This window comes from Mobula birostris, chromosome 6, assembly GCF_030028105.1.
Source record: "Mobula birostris isolate sMobBir1 chromosome 6, sMobBir1.hap1, whole genome shotgun sequence".
NCBI lineage: Eukaryota > Metazoa > Chordata > Chondrichthyes > Myliobatiformes > Myliobatidae > Mobula > Mobula birostris.
This window is the reverse complement of record NC_092375.1, coordinates 169,670,881-169,683,981: the sequence shown is the minus strand read 5'-3', so window position 1 is coordinate 169,683,981 and position 13,101 is coordinate 169,670,881. Positions and strand designations below refer to the sequence as shown.

Here is a 13,101-nt window from a genome sequence, read left to right as displayed (position 1 = left end):
GTTCTGAATTGCAAATTGCTTCAGGAAAGGAAAGACATTCACATTAATGAATAAATGTAATGTTTGTAGCCAGCTACTGTTTGGAAAAATTTGTTTTCTCTCATTATCTCTTTACTTTATGAATACAATTTTTTTCATTTTCTGGTAATCTAAAAAATCTTAAACACTCTGGTCCGATCCTTGCATTGTGTTCGGCCACAAAAAGTTCAGGCAGTAAATTTAAATGAAAATTTCTTACTCAAAACTTCAGCCTTGTTTTTTATGCGAAAGAGCAATTGGAGGTTAAAGTTCGGTTTATTTTTAGATAAGAGGAAAGTTTTGTTAGTCGTGAAGTGGTGATGCTGTTCTAAAGGCCCTGTTTTGCTTTCCTGGTATTCAGGGAAGCAGTTTGACCAGTTGATTTGAAATGAGTGTCTTAAGCTTAAAGCCTGATTTATACTTCTGCATCAACTGGATGCCGTAACCTACGTAAGTGACCGACGTGCGTTGTGAGCATTTATACTTGTGCGTTGGTGTGTCTGCATCACTCTGCAATTCAGGCATGTCGCACATACACACACACCTGCCCGCGCAAGGCTTCAAGGTCATGGTAGTCTTTCTCGGGGTAAACAAGTTTAAAGTGAGCGTCTTTTTTCGTAAAAGCAAAATGTGTCCTCCATAATTTCGGAGGCCTGTAATGCTTTATGGAAACCGTTGCAGCCAGAATTCCTTCCCTGCCCTTCAGTCAGCCAACGGGAAGCTATTGCAGCGTAGGAGGAAATGCGATGCTACCAAGCGGACCAATCACAGTTGTTGTGATCTGTGTTGCTGCGACGTGCAGTTATATTTTGGGAGAGGTGCGCGTCAGGCTCTGGCATAGGGATCCGCATCGGCTCTGCGTAGGGTTTGCGGCCACACAGTACTTACGGCGTTGAGTTGACATAGAAGTATAAATCAGGCTTAACTCTTAGCAGGCAATGATGATAATATGACTGAATTCTGAGATGGAGAGGGTAAAATCGAATGTATCATTATCACAGTGGAGTGAAGGGAACTACAAAGGCATAAGAGAGAAGCTGATCGAAGTTGATTGGAAGATGGCACTAGCAGGGATGATAGTTGAGTAGCAAGGGCTGAAGTTTCTGGGAGTAATTCAGAAGGATCAGGATTGATTCATCCCAAAGAAGGTGCAGTATTCCAAAGGGAGGATGAGGCAACCGTGGCTGAAATAGGGCATGAGTGCAAAAAAAAAGAGCAGACCCTAAACAGAAGCTTGAGGATTGTGAAGCTTTTAAAAACAGGTGGCAGCTAAAAACCCATAAAGAGAGAAAAGATGAAATATGAAGGTAAGCTAGCCAATAATATAAAAGAGGATACCAAAAGTTTTCAGATATATGAAAGGTAAAAGAGAGGGAAGAGTGGACATTGGAATATGTTGCTGGAGGTGCAGTAGTGTAGACAAAGAAATGGGAGTATTTTGGATTGGTCATCACTGGAAGATACCAGCAGCATGCCTCAAACTCAACAGTCTTGGGGAGCAAAATTGAGTGTAGTCACTATTACTAAGAAGAACTGTTTACTCTTTTCCATAGACGCTGCCTGACCTGCTGAGTTCCTCTAGCATTTTGTGTGTGTTGCAAAGGAGAAGGTGCTTCGGAAGCTGAAAGGTCCGAAGTTGGATAAATCATCTGGAGCAGATGAACTATGCCCTGGGGTTCTGAAAGTGATAGCCGAAGAGATTGTGAAACCATTAGTAGTGATTTTAGATTCTGGCATTTTCTGGAGGACTGGAAAGTTGCAAATGTCATTCCACAAGACATGACAGCAAATTATAGGCCAGTTAGCCTGACTTCAGTGGTCGGTAAGATGTTGGAGTCCATTATTAATGAGGAGGTTTCGGGGTACTTAAAGGCACACGATAAAATATGCTGAAGGTTTCTATGAAAGGAAATCTTGCCTGACAAATCTGTTGGAATTCTTTGAGGAAATAATAGGCAGGATAGACAAAGGAGAGTCTGTGGATGTTGGTTGCTTGGATATACAGAACACCTTTGACATGATGCCACACGTGAGGCTGCTAAACAAAATAAGAGTCCATGGTATTACAGGAAAAATACTAGAATGGATAGACGATTGGCTGCCTGGCAGGAGGCAGTGAATGGGAATAAAGGAGGCTTTTTCTGGTTGGCTGCCGGTGATTAGTGGTGTTCTGCAGTGGTCAGTATGGGGACAGCTTCTTTTCACATTATATGTCAATGATTTGATGGTTTTGTGCCAATTGCAACATTTAACAGAAGTACGTGGAAGGGAGGGGCATGGAGATTTACGGTCCAGCTGCAGGTAACGGGACTAAGCAGAATAACAGGTTGGCATCGAAGGGCCTGTTTCTGTGCTACAATGTTCTATGACTCTAAAAGTAAGGATCTAATGCTGAGGTTTTATAAGGTATTTGGTCAGACCAAATTTGCAGTATTGTGAGCAGCTTTGGGGCCCCATATCTAAGAAAGGATCTGCTGGTATTGGAAACAGACCAAAGAATGATCCTGTGAATGAAAGATTTAACTCATCGTGACTGTTTGATGGCTCTGGGTTTGAACCGTGCTTGCTGGAGTTTGGTGGGGGGGGCGCGTGGAATCTCATTGAAGCTTACCAAATTTTGAAAGGCCTAGAGTGGATGTTGGAAGGATATTTCCAATAGTGGGAAAGTCTAGGACCTGAAGCCGCAGCCTCAGAATAGAAGGAGGTAGCTATAGAATAGAGTTAAGGACGCATTTGTAGGTTACGTGGTTGGCACAACATTGTGGGCTGAAGGGCCTGTAGTGTACTGTAGATTTCTATATTCTTCAGGCAGAGGGTGTTGAATCTGTGGCATTCATTATCACCGATAGCTGTGGAGGCCAAGTCATTGGGTATATCTAAAGTGGCGGCTGATAAGTTCTTGAGTAGTAAGGGTGTCGGGGTATGGAGAGAAGGCAGAAGAATGAGATTGAGAGGGAAAATAAACCAACTCCATGATCGAATGGTGGAGCAGAACCGATGGGCCAAATGGCCTTTGTCTTACCATCTAAATTCCATGTCGAGTATAGGGCATGGGAGTGGCTACGGACAGAGTGTTGTGAGGCAATATAGAGACTCGTCCAAGGGTAAGGATGTTACTAAGTGAAGCTAGGAGAATGAACAGGATATGAACAACAGAGCTTGTAGTGAGTTCTGGTAAGCCAAGGATAGGAGGTTAGCAAGGAAGCCAGTGAAGAAAGTCCGGTCCACTGTGACAGAATATAATCTAATTACTATGAATTATAAAGTCAAATTTTAAAGTATGGTACTATATTAAATACAGCTTAACATCACTGGATGAATGGTATAGAACCTCTGTGATGGCTTGGGCCAACAAAGGTCACTGCGAATAAAAATGTAGACAGTGCTGCTAAAGATTTGCAATCTATTGTAAAAGCAGGCAGGAAGGGAGGGGAAAGTGCTGGGAGGTTGCACTATGGCAGCATTCCTCATTCTACAAAAAGCTACTCAGATTTCCTGAAATAACAGCCAAAATAAACTTCCTTTTATGTAGACTTTTTAAAGTAAATGAATTCGTACAGAGTAGTTGGAACAAGCGAAGGGACAAATCTGTTGTTTGCTGCTATAATGAAGTCAAGAACCTGATGTACTCGACAACTGTATTTCTCTGGTTAGTGTGAAGGTTTTCATTACTGAGTTGGTATTGTAACATTGAAACTTTTCTTGCACTGTGGTAATTGATATGATCACTTTGGATACTTTGTAATTGCAGCTAGTCGTTAAGTACTTGAAACTACTTTAGGTTAAAATTCCAGTTCTTAATTCTACTGATTACAAACTAGAGGTGTAATATTTTGTTGTACAAAGTTGTCAAAGAGGACTTTGCTTTCCATCTAAATTATTGTATCTGAAACTGGCTGATATTCTCGCTGGAATTTCTTGCCAAAATGTTACGGTGACTTAAAATGGGCAATTGTATCATAGATCAATCAGACGATCTGCATTGCCTGCTTGTTTGTATATTTAATCACAAGCTAAGCAAGATAACTGACAAGAACTCCATTGCAATCTAATCTGATAATAACATGCCTATATTTGTATCTCAACACATTTTGATTGTATGTAGGTAAAAATATAAATAGATTTTATTGATTTTGTCGTAAACATCAAAACGGATCATTAGTTTTATTACGACTTTATGACTTTCCAAGTTCTACCTTTCTTTTGATCTGCAGTGATGAAAATTTGTCACATTGAAAATCCAAATGGGTTTGTATTTTTTCAGTTTGCTGCGTACTTGAATTCAAATACAACATATAGAAAAGCTTATTTCTGGTAAAATTTCCATATTTGTGGATCATTTTAGTGATGTCTTAGTGCTGTATCATTCTTTATTTTTGCAATGTTCTCAAGTGCATTTTGTTTCTCGATTCATGGCAGCTGTGTGTGATTTGACTCACTTTGCCATCTGGTGATAGTTGTGTTTTCATTTGTGAACATTAAGCATCAGAATTCCCTTCTCTAGACTGCTTAAAATCCACCTTCCTGCGTTTTTTTTAAGATGGGCCCCCGTAATGTGTTAGCCATCCTCCCTCTGCCTCTTATTTTCAGGTCATTTTTATGAGAACATTGAATACAGAGCAGTATAGGTCAGGAACAAGTCCTTTGGCCCAGTGTTGTGCTGAACCAAATAAATTGGTCATTGAATGGCTAGCTAAACTAATCCCTTCTACAACACGATGTCCATATCCTTCCTTTTTTTCTCAAATCCTTGTGCCTATATAAATGATCCTTTAAAGTCCCTAATCTATGTGCTTCTTATACCACCCGAGGCAGCACATTCCAGGCACCCAACACTTCGTGTTTTTTAAAAAAAGACTTGCACCTCACAACTCCTTTGAAATTGCCCTTTCTCACCTTAAATATGTGCCCTATGGCATTAGACATTTCAAACCTGGGAAAAAGATACTGTCTGTCTGTTCTATCTGTCCCTCTCATAATCTTATAAATCTCAATCAGATCTCCCCTCAGCCTCCTCCACTCCAGAGAAAACAACACAAGTTTGTCCAGCCTCTAATTCAGGCAGCATCCTGGTAAACCTCTTCTGCACCCTATCCATAGCCTCAACATCCTTCCTATAATGGGGTGACCAGAACTGTGTGCTGTTCTCCAGATGTGGCCAAACTAGAGTTTTCTAAAGCTGCAACATAGCTTCCTGCCTTTTGAACTCAATGCCTCGACTAACAAAGGCAAGCGTGCCACATGCCACATTCCTTCTTAGCCACCCTGTCAACCTGTGTCGGCACTTTCAGGGAGCTGTGCAATTGGACTCCAGGATCCTTCTGCTAAATTGTTGTGTATTTTCCTTCTCGATCAATTGAAGCTCTAATCACTTGGGAACACGAGTTGTATTATCACTATATGAATGCAGTTTATATAAATTTGAGATTAATTGCTTTATTCTGTCCCTCACCATCCATCTTGCAATGGCTTCTGACTACAATACTTTTATTTTGTTTCTCTCCAGCCCTACATCAGTCCTCCATATCATGCTTTCCTTTGGTTTCTTTTTACTACTTCACAGGAAGGTGAGATGATAGCAAAACTATTTTAAAATAAAGAGGATATGAGGAAATAAGTGAAGCTTCCCCTCCTTGTCAGTAAGAAAGTCTAACATGCAGATACAGTATGAGAGGCTTGACTGAAAACTCAAAACCAAAAAATGGGCAAAGAGGTGGGAAGGTCGGGAAACTAGACCACAGCAATTTATACTTGCTATGAGTAATACAGTGCTCAACTAATATTCATATTTTATCATGTTATTTTCAGTTATAGCAAATCAAATCCAGTTTAATTGTCATTCAAACCTTACATGGATACAACCAAATAAGAGGCATTCCGCTGGGGCTAAGGTGCAAAAACATACCCGCATATTCAAAATAACGAGAAAGGGGAATAAAAGTGCATGGTCACATAAGAAAACACATTTTTAGTCCAAGTTTTAAAGTATCTGCTAGCATGTAACAATATGAAAATATCTATCTTTGTGTTTTTTTTAATGTTAAATGCAGCACCGACGTAACTACATGCTAGGCTTTTTTGTAACCCTTTCCTTACTTCGTACTTACTTGGTCCTTGGCTCCCAGAGGAGGACCATCGATGACCTCCCGTCTCCATTGTCCTGTGTAGTTGATAGCATGGTTGGAGTTCATCAACACTTCTGCAATCCATTGAATTGAATTGACTTTATTTCTTACATCCTTCACATACACGAGCAGTAAAAATCTTTATGTGACGTCACTGTCTAAATGTGCAATGTGCAATTTATAGTAAATAAATAGTATGTACAACAGGACAGTCCATATAACATAGAAATACAGTTGTGTCAGTGTGAATTAAGCAGTCTGATGGCCTGGTGGAAGAAGCTGTTGGTTCTTGCTTTTATGCTGTACAGGGGATTGGCCCCGTTGGCCGGCCTGACCGTTTCCACCTTGTAGGCTTGGAACCCTCACCATCAAGTTAATATTTTGCTTTCAACATTCCCATTTGTAGCAAAAACCATTCTTATTTGCCCCGTACTAATAGAAGTCTCACTCCAAGGAGCTAATTATTGTGTAGAACTAATATTTTGCCCTTGGTAGTTTCCTCATTTTAAGACTAAATGGTGGCATGCTCTAAGGATTTGGCTTTATGCTTTAGCAGAAACTGATTAATTTGAGGTATGCACATCAATCAGAAAACGTTTTTGTAATGTAACATGTCTTGGAAAGGATATCCCTAGCTTCTCCAGCTTAAAATTATTAAAAGAAAACAATTAGTTGAAACAGGAAAACAACAAGCTATTTTTATCTTTTAAGCAGTTAATCCCCTGAACGGACTACTCTAGTTAAGGATATTTTATCCAGTCTCCAAGCTCAATGGAAAATGCATCCAATTTCTACATTTCCTCCAAAAATGCTTTGAAACTTCAGAATTAAAATACTGCAGATCAAAACTTTGACCAAACTATTTGGGTAACATTTAAAATAAATGTTAGCTTTGAATTCTAATAATCATAAGCAAACAAATGAAGCTACAAGGTGTTTCATGTTATAACTAGCTGTGTATTTCTTCTCATCTTGAAAGTGCTACCTCCAACTAAATCTTCATTCAGTTTTCCCAGAACACCATGTTCAAATTCTACCTTTCAAGACATTACCGTTAATTATGACTTTATGATGATAGCATTCATTTCAAGAGGACTAGAATATAGAAGTAAGGTTTAATGTTGAAACTTTATAAAGAAGTGCTGAGGCTTCACTTGGAGGACTGTGAACAGTTTTGGGCCCCTTATCTTAGAAAAGATGTGCTGAAACTGGAGCGGGTTAAAAGGAAGTTCACAAAAACAACTCCAGGATTGAACGGCTTGTCATACGAAGAGTGCTCGATGGCTCTCGGCCTGAATTCATTAGAATTAATTGAAACCCGTAGAATGGTGAAAGGCCTTGACAAAGTGAATGTAGAGAGGATATTTCCTGTGGTGGGAGAGTCTAGGACCACAGGACACGGGCTCAGAATAGAGGGGTGTCCTTTTGGAACAGAGATGAGGAGGAATTTCTTTAGCTAGTGAGTGGTGAACTTGTGGAATTCTTTGTAACAGACAACTGTGGAGGCCAAGTTTTTATGTATATTTAAGGCAGAAGTTGATAGATTATTGATTGGTCAGGGCATGAAGGGATACAGAGACAAGGCAGGAGACTGGGGCTGAGAGAAAAAATGGAATTGCCTAATTCTGTTCCTATATCTTGTGATCTTTTGGTCTTTCCTTCCTTTTGACACTGACCTTGCTGAATCATCATACCTCATGGATTTTGAAGAGGACCACAGTGGTGTTCAGGGCTTTCTTCATCATGTCACCAGCTTCTCAAGGTTTTCATGTTGGTCATGCATGTCCCAGGTGGAGACTCAGGAATACTGTCACACTCAGATGTAGAAGGTTTCTTCATTGCTGTTTTCATACCAATTTTGTTTTACCAGTCAGGGTTGTTGGTCCTGAGCTGAACCCCCAAACCTGGAGGATTGGTGGACCACTCTTAGTCTGGCCTCTATCCTTGGTCTGTTTGGCGTGGATGACCCTACCAAGAGCCAAAGCATAAAGCCCTGACTCCAGCCAACATAGCTCTCCAGATCACTGAGGCACACAAGCTTCCAAACCCAATGACAAGGTTGTGGTCCTCTTGGCAGCACTGAGTGTATACCAGGTAGAAAAGATAGTAGCCAATCCCTTCCGACTCGGGGTATCAATGCCAAAGCTTTACACATATGTAACCTTGGCCCAGCCATCCTTAACTATTTCAATTGAACTTCCCTCCTTTGTAAACCCATGGGTGGTACATTCTCCAATGAAAGTAGTGAACATTGATTGGATTGATGCTTCCTGCACAAGTTGGTCCATGCCTGCAGATGGCCATGCCCAGACAACCCGCTGACATAATCAGGTAAGTGGCAAAGAATAGTTATGCCACAAAAATGCCAGGCCATGTCCTTCAACACGTGAGAACTTCACCACTCGGTAACTTCAGCAAGTGCCTCTCTGTCAATATTATTGACCAAAAGCTTAACGGGATAAGACATTCCCAGTCCACAACAGTGACCTCTTTATACTGGCTTTCTCCCCTCCATCTTTCAGACTGTCAGTTTCCCTGCATAGATGCTGCCTGACCTCCTGAGTTCCTCCAAACGGTGTTTGTTGATCTGGATTTTAACATCTGCAGACTCCCCCACTCCTTCCGTGTCCACAGTTTCTATTCAATCCATCTACATAATTGAAGTCCCTTACCTCTGCATTAACTTTGGTCACTTTCTCCCAAACTCCCTCTGAATCTTTTATACCTTCCCCAAAGGGTGGATCCCAGAAAGGGACACAATACACCGAAACTCCAGGATGGTGTTCTCTTGATAGTCCCAACACGAGAAAATCTGCAGATACTGAAAATACAAATGATTGTGTGTGTGTTGCTCCTGGTTATATTGCCTGTTCTCCTTTTTTTCTACCAAATACAACAATTTGCATTTCTCAGCATGGAATTCAATCTACCAATCTGCCTGTTTCTTCTTGAAATCTATTGCTCTCCTCCTTTCGGTTCAATTCATTCCAGATCGAAGTTTTGTGCTAACTGTAAATTTGGAAACTGTGCATTGTATGCCCTCAAACAGGCCACTTATTAATGTTAAAGCAAAGCAGTAGCTGTAAAACCGATCCTGGGCTACTCCACTATACACTTCCCTACAGACTAAAAAACAACTTTTGCTGCTCTTTTCTATGGCATGGTCAGTTTTCCACAGATAGTGTCTGAAGCCCTTGTCTCCAAAACGTTCAATATGAAATGTTACATTTTATCAAATGCTATTTGAAGTCTATATGTTTCACATCAAACTCATTTTTTTCTCATTGACCTCTCTGTTACTCGAAAAGATTGTTTCATGATTTGCCTTCAGCAGATCCATGCAGGCTTTCTCTAATCCTTGTCCAAGAAACTGCTGATTCTATCCCTGATTCTCTTTTTCCCTTTCTAGAATATTCCTCAGTTCGGTTAAACTGACAAGCCTGTACAAGAATGGAACATTTTTGCAATCTTCCAGTACTCCAGAACTAACCCCCCACCCCCAACCACCGAATCTATATTTATTTCTCAAAGAGGAAACTCCTTTTTAAATTTTCACAATGCATAAAAGGCATGCGGTGTCTTGGAAAGATAATCAGTCTTTGCTATATTTAATTTGGAGCTCCCTTGTGTATTTCTGTTCTCTACTAAACTGAGAGGAAGTTGTTGGTTTCCAGATGGTGACAGATTTTGAATTACTAAATTTCAATTATCTAGTTATCTTCGTTCTCTATAGTCGTCACAATCCAGAATTTCCCCAGACACATCCACTTGATGGCATTGCAGGAGTTAGGGCGGGAGAGTTCCTGGAATGGAATTGTGTCAACCGATAGCTGCCAGAATATTTTCAAGAGCTGAATTGCAGCAATAATAGTACAGATGATTCCTGCATTACAACTGTTTGAGTAATAGAAATATGCCCTGACAGAATTCTAAGGATTTCGAAGTACATTTATTATCAAAGAATGTAGCGGAAGTTAGAGAAGTCGATGTTCATGCCATCAGGTTGGAGGCTACCCAATTCTTCCGCTAATGCCTCACCTCCCCCTCGTACCCCATCTGTTACTTATTTTTATACACACATTCTTTCTCTCACTCTCCTTTTTCTCCCTCTGTCCCTCTGAATATACCCCTTGCCCATCCTCTGGGTCCCCCCCCGCCTTGTCTTTCTTCCTGGGCCTCCTGTCCCATGATCCTCTCGTATCCCCTTTTGCCTATCACCTGTCCAGCTCTTGGCTCCATCCCTCCCCCTCCTGTCTTCTCCTATCATTTTGGATCTTCCCCTCCCCTTCCAACTTTCAAATCCCTTACTCACTCTTCCTTCAGTTAGTCCTGATGAAGGGTCTCGGCCTGAATCGTCCACTGCACCTCTTCCTAGAGATGCTGCTTGGCCTACTGCGTTCACCATCATATTGGGGCACGGTGCACAGCAGCCGAGGCAGTCTTCAAAGACTCAGTGCCCTTGAGAGAGGAGTGAACATGGCCGGAGGACGAGCGAAATAAGCTCTCGCCTCCGATCCTGACACTCTGTCTTTCCAGTATATCATTCCAATCGACCAAACCGCGCATCATACCTCATACTAGGACCAGGGCACCGCTGTAGCAAAAGGCTCCGGAAGTGTTTGTAGAGCACTTACCAAAAAAATTGAGATGTGGAATAAAATTCAGTCAGGGACTTAGAGGTGAGGGAAGGGATGGAGTAAAATAAATAAACAGTTTCTTTTTCAATCCTCATTTCTTGACAAGTGTGCAGATGACACAACTTTGTGTTATGGAAACTTGCAGTATGTACTGGTTTTGAGGAATACAAAGACCCTCCCTTTTTACTTAATAATGCAGGGGGCAGCTTGTGCTGGGATTTTAGAAACAAGTTGCCGATACAAATTGCATTGCCATTACTTTACTAAGTTCCTCCAAGAGGATCACAATGTTGGCGGAGGGTTTGGAGGCTTGTGTACCTTAATGACCCGGAGAGCTATGCTAGCTGGAGTCAGTGCCTTATGCTTTCGCTCTTGGTAGGGTCACCCATGCCAAATAGGTCAAAGGGTAAAAGCCAGACTAAAAGTGGTCCAACAGTCGTCCAGGTTTGGGGGTTCAGCCTTGAACGGTCAAAAAAAATCTGTTACGGAAACAACAGTGAAGAATCCTTCTACATCTGTGTGTGACTGAGGACTCCGAGCCACACCTGGGGCACAAAAGATGGCTAAAGACAGAACGAGATAGAACTTCATTGCTGCCCTAACTGCCAGCGGCATAATGGGCAGTAAGTAAGTACTTCACTAAGTTAAGAGACAAAATCATCTCTAATGTATTTTGATTAATACAGACTGAAGATTTCATTTAATCAGTATAACCATTCTGGATAGAGTTGCACACGTAACAAATGTTCAAAGTTGCTATTGTTTTGAGGTGAGGTTTAAAAAAGTTGTGGGTTAACTGTTTGAAAGAGAAAAGTGACAAGAGCCCAGCAGCAGTGGACAAGTTCACAAAGTGTAAAATGTAGAGAACTACAGCAGATAAACACTGAAAACATCTGATTTGCATGAACAGTTATAATAATGGAAAGCACAGTGTTAAGGATACAGGAAACAAATTATAGTGGCATTAAGTAGAGGTTTGTTGTATTAAAACATTTCAATTACTCAGTTTTGGTGGCAGTTTAGCAGCAGCAGCTTTGTAATTACAATGTGATGAGGTGACAGGGAGGAAATGGCTTCACAAGGAACAGGAAATTCACAGGACATTCCCTCTTTGTGGGATACAAAGCAGACACCTTTTTTTAAACAAAAGGATTGATGAAGGGCACAGAAAACCCTATCATCTGGGCCAGTTAATCCGAGGAATTTTCATCATTATGCATGCACCCTCTGCGCCTCATCTGATACACAGCATCTATTGAGGTGGGGAAGGAGACCAAATTGAACACGTTGGGATAGTTCTACTGATGTCATGGCTGCAGCTCTGCTTCACTCTCTTTAATATTGTAGCTGTTGCCTCTGCAGTACAGTTCATAGACCTGACCTAAAATAGATTAAAACATTATCTTGGATTTCATTTCAAGTCAAAGAGCACAAAACAAGAACGTAAGAAAAATGCCATATTTGCATGAGTTGCGGCGATAATACAAATTCCATTCATTTAGATTTATGTGTTGTTGAATTTGTAAACATGTCTTTGTACTTCAGTTCAGAAAACTTGCCATGCATTCTACTGAATTTCCATTCTGTGTCATTTATCTTTGTCACTGGGCAGCTATGCCAGTGTTTTCATTCCAATCACCAGGTGCACTGGTGATTCCACAAACTTTCAAAGCTGTAAGATTATAGTACCAATGATGATGGTGCTGGTGCCAACCTATTCTATGTGACATTAGTCAATATTATTATTTGTATTTTTGCTGTTTCGTGGCAAAACTAATCCAAATCAAAACAAAACAAATGTTGCTAGCCTGGGACCACCTCAGGGCTGTTACACTTGCAGCGGCTCCAATGAAATTATTGTTCAAAGGGTCGAATGCTTTATTGTGATCCGCCTCCAATAATGTGACTAGTTTCCATAATAAATACACAGCATAGAATACAAAGCAAATAGAGAAAAGATACAGTGCCTGTAAAAATATACTCAACCCCCTTGGAAGTTTTCATGTTTTATTGTTTTACAAAATTGAATCATAGTGGATTTAATTTGGCTTCCTTTGACACTGATCAGCAGAAAAAGACTCTTGTGTCAAAGTGAAAGCAGATCTCTACAAAGTGATCTAAATTATTTACAAATATAAAACACAAAATGATTGATTGAGTATTCACCCCCTTCAGGTCAGTATTTAGTGAATGTACCTTTGGCAACAATTACAGCCTCGAGTCTGTGTGGATAGGTCTCGATCAGTTTTTGCACATCTGGACACTGCAATTTTTCCCCATTCTTCTTTACAAAACTGTTCAAGCTCTGTCAGATTGTATGG

The 13,101-nt window shown here is 40.7% G+C and overlaps 1 protein-coding gene across 9 annotated transcripts in view; it reads left to right on the top strand.

The window, feature by feature from the left end:
- rapgef4a (Rap guanine nucleotide exchange factor 4a) overlaps positions 1–13,101 on the top strand; it is a 304,993-nt gene that overhangs the window by 76,413 nt on the left and 215,479 nt on the right. For 2 of the 9 annotated variants that reach the window (XM_072261864.1, XM_072261865.1), the window contains exon 1: positions 3,478–3,667. The exons of the other annotated variants lie outside the window; for them this stretch is intronic. The gene's annotated coding sequence lies outside the window, so the exon portion shown is untranslated. Of the gene's footprint in view, positions 1–3,477; positions 3,668–13,101 lie in introns of those variants that run through there. 9 annotated transcript variants of the gene reach the window in all.